The sequence below is a fragment of the Narcine bancroftii genome, chromosome 6 (genome assembly GCF_036971445.1).
Source record: "Narcine bancroftii isolate sNarBan1 chromosome 6, sNarBan1.hap1, whole genome shotgun sequence".
Lineage (NCBI taxonomy): Eukaryota > Metazoa > Chordata > Chondrichthyes > Torpediniformes > Narcinidae > Narcine > Narcine bancroftii.
In genome coordinates, this window is record NC_091474.1 from 136,637,501 (window position 1) to 136,647,667 (window position 10,167).

The following is a 10,167-nucleotide window of genomic DNA, read 5'->3' on the forward strand; positions in this document are numbered from 1 at the left end:
ACCTGTGGCCTGGAGCCTGAAGGCAACAAGTGGAAATACAAGATTTGACCCAAGAGCCCATTGTCTTCTGATGGATAAGGGCTGGACTACAGGGCTAAGACCAACTTCTTGGGAGTGCTTCTCCAGATAATGAACAAGATAAGCCTTTCAACTTATCCCTGGCACATCCTCTTTGTTCGCTTGTTATAGAAGATTTGATAACAATAATAAGTATCTTCTCCTTCTTTGGCTTGGCTTCGCGGACGAAGATTTATGGAGGGGTAATGTCCACGTCAGCTGAAGGCTCATTTGTGGCTGACAAGTCCGATGCGGGACAGGCAGACACGGTTGCAGCGGTTGCAAGGGAAAATTGGTTGGTTGGGGTTGGGTGTTGGGTTTTTCCTCCTTTGTCTTTTGTCAGTGAGGTGGGCTCTGCGGTCTTCTTCAAAGGAGGTTGCTGCCCGCCGAATTGTGAGGCGCCAAGATGCACGGTTGGAGGCGATATCAGCCCACTGGCGGTGGTCAATGTGGCAGGCACCAAGAGATTTCTTTAGGCAGTCCTTGTACCTCTTCTTTGGTGCACCTCTGTCACGGTGGCCAGTGGAGAGCTCGCCATATAACACGATCTTGGGAAGGCGATGGTCCTCCATTCTGGTGACGTGACCCACCCAGTGCAGTTGGGTCTTCAGCAGCATGGATTCGATGCTTGCGGACTCTCCCAGCTTGAGTACTTCGATGTTGGTGATGAAGTCACTTCATCACTCTGCTACCATCAGGGAAAAGGTACAGGAGCCTAAAGACGAGCACTTAGCAGCACAAGGACAGCTTCTTCCCCGCTCCTATCAGATTTATGAATAATCAAAGAACAGTTTTCAATAAGCAATCATCGCACCTCGGGTAAACCTCATCGGCTACGATACTGCCACTGCACAAATTGTAACTGGGAAAACCTGAATTTTGTCGCTTTCTTAGAACTCAGATAGAATTGTTCTGCAAGACAAACTGCCCTTTTACTGAAAATATTTTTTTAAATTTGGGATACGTTTAAGGCTTATTTAAGAGGTCGGATAATTGGATATTTGACAGGGTTAAAAAAGTATATGAAAGAAATTAATAATTTGGAACAGGACATAGCTCAATTGGAAAAATATCAAAAATCCAAGTCACAAATAATACAAGGATTTAGTAAATAAAAAGTTCAAATACAACACATAACAAACATGCAAAATTGAAAAGTTGATTTTAAGATCAAAGCCACAATATTATGAGCTGGGGGTAAAGGCCATAAAATCTTGTCCTGGCAGGTGAGGTCAAAAGAAGTCTCGATGATAATGAATGCAATTCAAACAGGGGAAAGCATGATTTCATACAAACCAAAATAAATAAATGATACGTTCAGTAAGTTCATAAAGAACTGTTTAAATCCGAATCAAAGGCAGACCATATTAAAATAGACAACTTTTTGCATGCATTGGAACTGCCAAATTTGGATCAGGAGGAGAAAGAGGGACTGGATACCCACTTCTCGAGAGAAGAGTTTGAACAAACTTTGAGCACTCCATAGGCGGGTAAATCCCCGGGAAAGAATGGGTTCCCATTGAATGTAATAGAGAATTTAAGGACCTTTTAATACTCCTTCTTATAAAGGTGGTAGATCAGGCAGTGAAAACACATACACTCCTGGAGTCTTTTTCTACAGCAATTATTACATTGATCCGCAAAACAATAGGGATCCATTGAAACTCACATCCTATAGGCCTATAATCATTACTGAATACAGATTATAATATTATAGCAAAAGCATTGGCCAATAGGTTAGCAAAATATTTTCCAAAATTGATGAATCCAGATCAGGCTGGCTTCATTCAAAAAAGGCAAACTGCAGATATCATAGCTCGATTGTCTAATAAAATACATCTGGCACAGTTAGGATTGGACCCGGGGTGGCTGTATTTCTGGATGCGGAAAAGGTCTTTGATAGATTGGAATGGGACTTCCTGTTTAAGGTACTGGAAACATTTGGATTGGGACAAACATTTATAACTTGGGTGAGAACACTATACCATAAGCACCAAGCCAAAATGATCACAAATGTACAAATATCTCCAGTGTTCCTGTGAGTAGATCTGGTAAGTAGGCCTGTTCTTTGCCACCAGCTCTGTTTATATTAGCCATTGAACCACTGGTGGAAACCATTCAAAGGGATCCAGGCATAAAGGGGTATAAGGTGGGCCAGGTAGAATACAAAATCAATCTATTTGCTGATGATGTGTTAATATATATTATATACATTGCCAGACCTGGGGGAGGGGGAGGTCATTGGACAGACTAAAGACCACACTGGAGGATTATGGGAGGGTCTCAAGATTTAATATAAATTTGGATAAAAGTGAAATTATGCCTTTGACTAAATTGGATTACAAACTATATCAACAAGGAAGCCAATTTAAGTGGCAACAAGAAGGCATCAAATATTTAGGGGGAAGAGTAGAAAAAGATTTAAGAAATATACATTTTTTGAGGCCACAAATTGGACTATACTCAATAGGGGAAAGGACAGCAGAAAAATTATATATAAATGGAACACTAATTTCCAAAAAGACAAATAATCCCATATTAAAACAAATATACAAAATATGGAAAAAAATACATCAATGCATTGGATTGAAGGTGGGGATCTCTCCTAATATACCCTTGACCCAGAACAATTTAATACCTATGGCGCTGGACAACAGGATCCTGGACACCTAGTGCCAGAAAGGAATCAGGTGGATCAAGGACTGTTATGATCAAGGACAACTTTAATGTCATTCGAGCAGTTGAGAATTAAATTTAGGTTATCTAATAGAACATACTTCAGCTTCTTACAATTGATATCTTTCTTAAGAGACAAATTAGGACAAAAATTGACTCTGCCGGAGTGCAGCACCATGAAGATTCTCATTTGACAAATTTATTTCTAGAATGTATTTCCTAGTCCAAAGTAAGGGTCCGAAACTGGGATTACACTGGTCAAGGGAGAGATAGGATTTAGATTTGGTATTGCTTCATTGGACCTGCCTCTCCCACGTCCACATCATGATAAATTACTGATGTCCTTTTTCGCACATCAGGAAACAAATTTGTATATTTCAAAATTAATTCTTTCAACTGCATCTGTTCTTGTGACTTAAGATGGCCTAACGTTTCCTCCAAATTTCCAAAATTGCTGAATTAGACAGGTGCACAGGAACCATGGTTTCTTCAAGGTTACCCTCACAAGATTCTGTTTCCATAATGTTATGATCCATAACTTCCTCAACCCAGTCAAAAACTAACACCTCTGATATTGATTGTTCTCCACTACCCTTATCCTCATAATAAGGTTTCAACATATTTGTGTGACAAACCTGAATTTTATTTCTTCGATATGGAGTGTTAACATCGTTAACATCATTCAGTACGGTCCAGAAAATGTAGCTCTCAAAGGATTGGCATGTGTTGGAAACAAAATTAAAACTTTACTTCCTGTCTTAAAATTCCTCACTTGAGCTTTCCTGTCAAATAAACACTTATCTTACTCTGAGCCATTTCTAAATTCTCTTGAGCCAAAGTCCACACTTTTTGTAACCTATCTTTAAATTTAGAAACATAATCCAGCAAATTCAACTAATAAATCCTGCACAGCCTCCCTTGCTGCAAATAACAATAAATGAATACCTTCATCCCAGACATAAAGTTAGATCCTTTTCACTCTGGATCTCTTTAGGGTAATCCAAAAACTGTGAAAAATTTTTTCCCGAGCCTTTACCACCATTTTGGCTTTAATATTCCTTAATGGTATAACTTCTGGAAATCTCGATGCTATAAACATAATTGTTAACAAGTACGGACTCCCAGACTTAGGTTTAGGCAGGGGACCTACACAATCCACCCTAGTAAAAGGTTCTCCAATAACAGGAATAGGTTGTAATGGAGCCACTGGAGGACCCTGATTTGATTTCCCCACAACCTGACAAAAGTGACATGTACAGCACCAATTTACAACATCCTTCCTCAAACCAGGCCAGAAAATGGTTTTCTTTACACCAAGATGACCACCCAAAGGTGTACTGTGGGCTAGATTTAAAATTTTATTGCAGTAATTCTGGTAATGAATCACCCCCCCCCCCAACTCTTCATTAGCAGGAATATCAAGAGGTTTCCATTTCCTCATCAACAATTCACCCTTCAAGTAATATCCACAAGCCATTTCTTTAATCTCCTGTTCACTTACTGCTTTGCCCTTGAGTCGATAGGATCTGTATCTATTTTCTGTTGCTGAATTAACTCTTTCCTTGACAAATAGAAATCCTGACTCTCACAATTAACCTGCTCTTTCAAAACTATTTCAGAAGCACTGGGCAAGTCTCTATCAACTGGATCTTCCTCAGCTCTTATCATTTTCTTCGACAAAGACCTTGTTACAGCACATGCAGGATATATATCACAATCCTCCTTAACAGGCTGATTTGTTAATCTCAAAACTGACCCAATTTTATCCTCTGCCAAATCATTCCCTAATAAAAATGAGAGACTCCCTGCATGAAATTATTCCTACAACAGGTCCTTCAACTAATTCTTAATTCAGCATTAAGTTGTGAAGAGATATTGACTCTATCTCACCTCCAACACCTTTAATTGAAGTCATCTCCCCATGTCAGTCTTTGATCAAAAGTTAAAACATTTTCCAACAACAGTGACTGAGCAGCTATAGTATCTCTAAGAATTTTAACTGGAACCTGTGATCCTCCCTCCTTTACTGAAACGAAGTCCTCTGACACAAAAGGTTTGAAAACATCCATAATATCCTTACCAGGTTTGGAACCACTGCCCTCCTTAAATTCAACTGTCTGAATTCAACCTCCTTTTCTCATCTCTTTTTCCACATTAGACAATTAGCCATAACATGACCAGGTTTCTTACAAAAATGACATACAAATCCAGAGGTCTTGTCCTTTCCCAAATTCGTCCACTAACCTAGCCATTTGCTGCCATGTCCCGATGTCTCTCTCATCCAGGTATAATTTAATCTCATTTGGAATACACCTTTTAATTTCCTCAATTAATATCAATTCTATCAATCTGTCTAAGTCATTATTTATTCCTTTTGAGGTCCACCAATGGTCAAAACATACAGATTTTCCCTGAGCAAAATACATATAAGATTGGTTCCATGTTTTCACCAAACTCTTAAATTTTTGTCTATATGCTTCTGGAACCAACTCATAAGCTTTCAATACTGCTTGTTTAACAGTATCATAATTTGCCACTTGTTCTGTAGTCAAACCAGAGCATGCAATTTTGGGCTTTTCCCTTCAACACACTTTGGAGCATAAGAGGCCATTTTTCTTATGGCCATCTTGAGATCTCAGCAACCTTTTCAAAAAGCTGAAACTCTGTATCTATATCTCCCTTATCAAAAGGGGGAACTAGATTTACCTCTCCTCAAGCCAAAAACCTCTCCCCAGGAGTTACAGCCTCAATTCTCTTACTTACCTCCATCTCAATTTTTAACTTCTCTGATTGAAACCGTATGTACCTTTCAATTTCCTCCCTCCATTTTTCAGGTACTCATAACTCGTATATCCTCCATTTTTCAGCTTCCTCTGCCTCATATCTCTTCTGTTTTTCAGCCTCCTTTCTTTGTTTTTCAGCCTCCTCTGCCTCATTTGTCTCTATTTCTCAGCCTCCAACACCCTCCGTTTCTCCTTTTCTTCTTCCATCCTCAGTTTCTCCAACTCTAATTGCAATTCAAAAGATCTATCCTCTGGAAAATTTTCATAGTCTTTATATTTCACTATAATTCTCTGTATTTGTATTTTTGTGATCCAATGCTTCTCTTCAGTCAGCTTTAATGCCTTAGAAATAACCACCAATTCTTCTTTTCTCATGCTCTGCAGCTCTGCGTGATGGTTGTAACAAAAATGATTGGCCAATCATTGCTGCTGTTTTTCCACACACAAGCTTTAAATTAGCTTGAAAAAAAACAATTAACTGATAAATTACAAAAACTCCAATTTTCAATCCAAAAAGAGGAGCCCCCAAAATTGTTACAACCCCAGAGGACCCCAAAACTCAGTAGCAATAGATATTCACAAAGACAAATGGTTACTTAAACAAAAGTTGCTTTTAATTATCATTAAACATGAAAACAGGATCAAACTTCATCTTATCACTATTAACTTAACTAACCTAACTTAATCCCCTTCTAATTCAAAGCACATGTGTATGTAATGTGTGAGTAAGTTTGAAAAGTTCTTTGATTCACAGTCCCATGTCACTTCTCATTCCTCCAAGTTCACTGGTTGCAGGGAATTCTTATATTGTGCACAGAATTTAACATTTATGAAGTTTACCAGGCTTTGGTGCTTGAAATAAATGGTTAATGCTCAGGAAGGTTCTTATCAGTTTTCGGAGAGAGATTTGTTGTTCCTGGACACTAATTGATCCCTTTTAATCTGTCACATCAGTGACTTGCCGAATAAACTTGCCCTATCAGGGTTTTCCAGATGATAACTTCTTTCTTTCAGGTCACCACAGAGTTCCTTTTTGTTTCTTTTATTTCAAGTGAAACATTAGGCAGCCAGTCCTCTCCTCTTGCAGAAACCACAAGGGCTTTGACCAGGCTGAACTAAGCACTCAAAACCCATCTTCCAAATGGGGTTTTTCCACAAGCTTTCCAGCTTGTCCTGCTCCAGTCCTAGCTGCTGCTGCTGACTGTCACACTGCAGAACTGTCCTCTCTCTCTTTCTCTCTTGCTCACAGAGAAAAAGCCCATTTGAATGTCTCTGCTTGCAAAACCACATGACCCTCTTAGAACAGCAAGCTGGACTCCAGACAACCTGTGGCTCCAAACAACTCCTCCAATCTCTTTCATCTGTTGTTTTTCAAAACAACAATCCATTAGTGAAGTCTCTTGGGCACTCTCCAAAGTTTTTGCAAAGGCCCCCAGGAGCCACCCTATCTGGCTTGAGCAGAGCTCCAGAATTTTAAATGAGATCTGTTTTGAAGTGTTTGTGATCTACGCTAAAAAACCTGCCCCAGTTTATCTCCCTAAAACAAATCTATACACAATACAGACACACTATTTTGCACTGACTCCAAGCCAAATGAATCATTCGAAAGATATGGAAACTACAAACAGTATTTCTAATGTAGTCTCAAGAATTCCCTGAAAATGCACTACATAACTTCTACACTTGGATACTTCAATCTTCTTCCAATAAAGATCTACCTACATAGCATTTCATTCTTCTTTCTTTGGCTTGGCTTCGCGGACGAAGATTTATGGAGGGGGTAAAAAGTCCACGTCAGCTGCAGGCTCGTTTGTGGCTGACCAGTCCGATGCGGGACAGGCAGACACGATTGCAGCGGTTGCAAGGGAAAATTGGTTGGTTGGGGTTGGGTGTTGGGTTTTTCCTCCTTTGCCTTTTGTCAGTGAGGTGGGCTCTGCGGTCTTCTTCAAAGGAGGCTGCTGCCCGCCAAACTGTGAGGCGCCAAGATGCACGGTTTGAGGCGTTATCAGCCCACTGGCGGTGGTCAATGTGGCAGGCACCAAGAGATTTCTTTAGGCAGTCCTTGTACCTTTTCTTTGGTGCACCTCTGTCACGGTGGCCAGTGGAGAGCTCGCCATATAATACGATCTTGGGAAGGCGATGGTCCTCCATTCTGGAGACGTGACCCATCCAGCGCAGCTGGATCTTCAGCAGCGTGGACTCGATGCTGTCGACCTCTGCCATCTCGAGTACCTCGACGTTAGGGGTGTGAGCGCTCCAATGGATGTTGAGGATGGAGCGGAGACAACGCTGGTGGAAGCGTTCTAGGAGCCGTAGGTGGTGCCGGTAGAGGACCCATGATTCGGAGCCGAACAGGAGTGTGGGTATGACAACGGCTCTGTATACGCTTATCTTTGTGAGGTTTTTCAGTTGGTTGTTTTTCCAGACTCTTTTGTGTAGTCTTCCAAAGGCGCTATTTGCCTTGGCGAGTCTGTTGTCTATCTCATTGTCGATCCTTGCATCTGATGAAATGGTGCAGCCGAGATAGGTAAACTGGTTGACCGTTTTGAGTTTTGTGTGCCCGATGGAGATGTGGGGGGGCTGGTAGTCATGGTGGGGAGCTGGCTGATGGAGGACCTCAGTTTTCTTCAGGCTGACTTCCAGGCCAAACATTTTGGCAGTTTCCGCAAAGCAGGACGTCAAGCGCTGAAGAGCTGGCTCTGAATGGGCAACTAAAGCGGCATCATCTGCAAAGAGTAGTTCACGGACAAGTTTCTCTTGTGTCTTGGTGTGAGCTTGCAGGCGCCTCAGATTGAAGAGACTGCCATCCGTGCGGTACCGGATGTAAACAGCAGAGGGACAGCCTTAAGACCACCTGGATGCATCCCCGATCCAAACACTGGCACCTCCTGGACTACATCCTGGTGCGAGAAAGTGACAAACAAGATGTGCTCCACACCAGGGTCATGCCTAGCGCGGAATGCCACACTGACCACCGGCTGGTTCGCTGCAAGCTCAACCTTCACTTCAAGCCAAAGCCCAGGAACAATAAAGCCCCCAGAAAGAGGTTCAATGTTGGAAAACTGCAGTCAGACGAAGCGAGAGGAAACTTCCAGGCAAACCTCAAAGCAAAGCTCGACGTTGCAACCCGCCTCACGGACCCGTCCCCTGAAACCCTCTGGGATCAGTTGAAGACTACCATACTGCAATCCACTGAAGAGGTACTGGGCTTCTCCTCCAGGAAAAACAAGGACTGGTTTGACGAAAACAGCCAGGAAATCCAGGAGCTGCTGGCAAAGAAGCGAGCTGCCCACCAGGCTCACCTTACAAAGCCGTCCTGTCCAGAGAAGAAACAAGCCTTCCGTCGCGCATGCAGCCATCTTCAGCGCAAACTCCGGGAGATCCAAAATGAGTGGTGGACTAGCCTCGCCAAACGAACACAGCTCAGCGCGGACATTGGCGACTTCAGGGGTTTCTACGAGGCTCTAAAGGCTGTGTACGGCCCCTCACCCCAAGTCCAAAGCCCGCTGCGCAGCTCAGATGGCAAAGTCCTCCTCAGCGACAAGATCTCCATCCTCAACCGATGGTCAGAACACTTCCAATCTCTTTTCAGTACCAACCGCTCAGTCCAAGATTCCGCCCTGCTCCAGCTCCCTCAACAGCCCCTAAGGCTAGAGCTGGATGAGGTTCCCACCCTGGATGAGACATATAAGGCAATCGAACAACTGAAAAGTGGCAAAGCAGCAGGTATGGATGGAATCCCCCCAGAAGTCTGGAAGGCTGGCGGCAAAACTCTGCATGCCAAACTGCATGAGTTTTTCAAGCTTTGTTGGGACCAAGGTAAACTGCCTCAGGATCTTCGTGATGCCACCATCATCACCCTGTACAAAAACAAAGGCGAGAAATCAGACTGCTCAAACTACAGGGGAATCACGTTGCTCTCCATTGCAGGCAAAATCTTCGCTAGGATTCTACTAAATAGAATAATACCTAGTGTCGCTGAGAATATTCTCCCAGAATCACAGTGCGGCTTTCGCGCTAACAGAGGAACCACTGACATGGTCTTTGCCCTCAGACAGCTCCAAGAAAAGTGTAGAGAACAAAACAAAGGACTCTACATCACCTTTGTTGACCTCACCAAAGCCTTCGACACCGTGAGCAGGAAAGGGCTTTGGCAAATACTAGAGCGCATCGGATGTCCCCCAAAGTTCCTCAACATGATTATCCAACTGCACGAAAACCAACAAGGTCGGGTCAGATACAGCAATGAGCTCTCTGAACCCTTCTCCATTAACAATGGCGTGAAGCAAGGCTGTGTTCTCGCACCAACCCTCTTTTCAATCTTCTTCAGCATGATGCTGAACCAAGCCATGAAAGACCCCAGCATTTCATTCTAATGTTTTGCTATAACCACACCCACTTTCTTTTCCCCATGAACCAGAATCCAGAATCCCAATATCAGCCTGCCCAGCAACATTGATTGATTTTTCACTTTTAATGAGTATCGATATTGACTACTTATTTTGATTGTAAAAAAATACAATATTTAGAGACATTTTATTGTTCTAAAATATAAAATTCATTCAATCGAGTTAATAAAAAGTCATGTTTGATTAATTTAATTGATTGCTTTAAAAAAGGTCATGATTGAGTGAATTAATCAAGTAATTAA

At 42.1% G+C, this 10,167-nt stretch overlaps 1 non-coding gene across 1 annotated transcript; it reads right to left on the reverse strand.

Annotated features, from left to right (window-relative positions):
* Positions 1-834: 834 nt before the first annotated feature.
* Positions 835-916, reverse strand: LOC138737788 (U4 spliceosomal RNA). The gene has a single exon (XR_011341231.1). It is a non-coding gene; the product is annotated as a U4 spliceosomal RNA (small nuclear RNA).
* Positions 917-10,167: the final 9,251 nt, after the last annotated feature.